The sequence below is a fragment of the Hippichthys cyanospilos genome, chromosome 1 (assembly GCF_059441005.1).
Source record: "Hippichthys cyanospilos isolate Australia breed blue-spotted pipefish chromosome 1, RoL_Hcya_1.0, whole genome shotgun sequence".
Classification (NCBI taxonomy): domain Eukaryota; kingdom Metazoa; phylum Chordata; class Actinopteri; order Syngnathiformes; family Syngnathidae; genus Hippichthys; species Hippichthys cyanospilos.
In genome coordinates this window covers 12901917-12902500 of record NC_142369.1, presented here as the reverse complement: position 1 = coordinate 12902500, position 584 = coordinate 12901917, and positions in this window count along the sequence as shown.

Sequence of the window (584 nt, the reverse complement as noted above, 5' to 3'; positions counted from 1 at the left end):
TAATCAAAAGGAAACAATTATTAATGTCAGCAAAATGTGTCATGATATTGTAATAACACTTTCATTAGGATGATGTGCATGTTTCTGTCTGTTACAAGTATGTTATTTATTTGAATTTCTTTTTATTCATTTCCTATTTTGGCAGTATGGCATGTATTTTTATTTTATTTGTCTTGGAGTATTTACCACTTGTTTGTTTTCATTTATTTTTTTCCAGTTTATTTTAGTTAGTGAAGTATACACGTTATTACGTTTTAAATTTTATGTGTATGAATATTTTGTGTAGAATTGGCGATTATGTGTAATAACAATGTAACAATTGTGTAATACTCCTGAATCTAAAAAATGTCTGCTAATCACTGTGTGTAACAACTGTGTAATAACCCTTAATCTAAGATGCTGAGTTGTGCACCCAGGGGTTCTCTGCGGTCCTAACTCTTCCTCCATGTGTGGAGAAGGTAGTGTTTTCTAGACCTGCAGGTGCAGTTTGACTCTCCACTTGGTCTCCTAATTTACGACGGGGGGTTGTGAGCGGCCACCCCACGCTGCAGTTTCCAGACAAGGAATGCTTTGATCGGACGGGC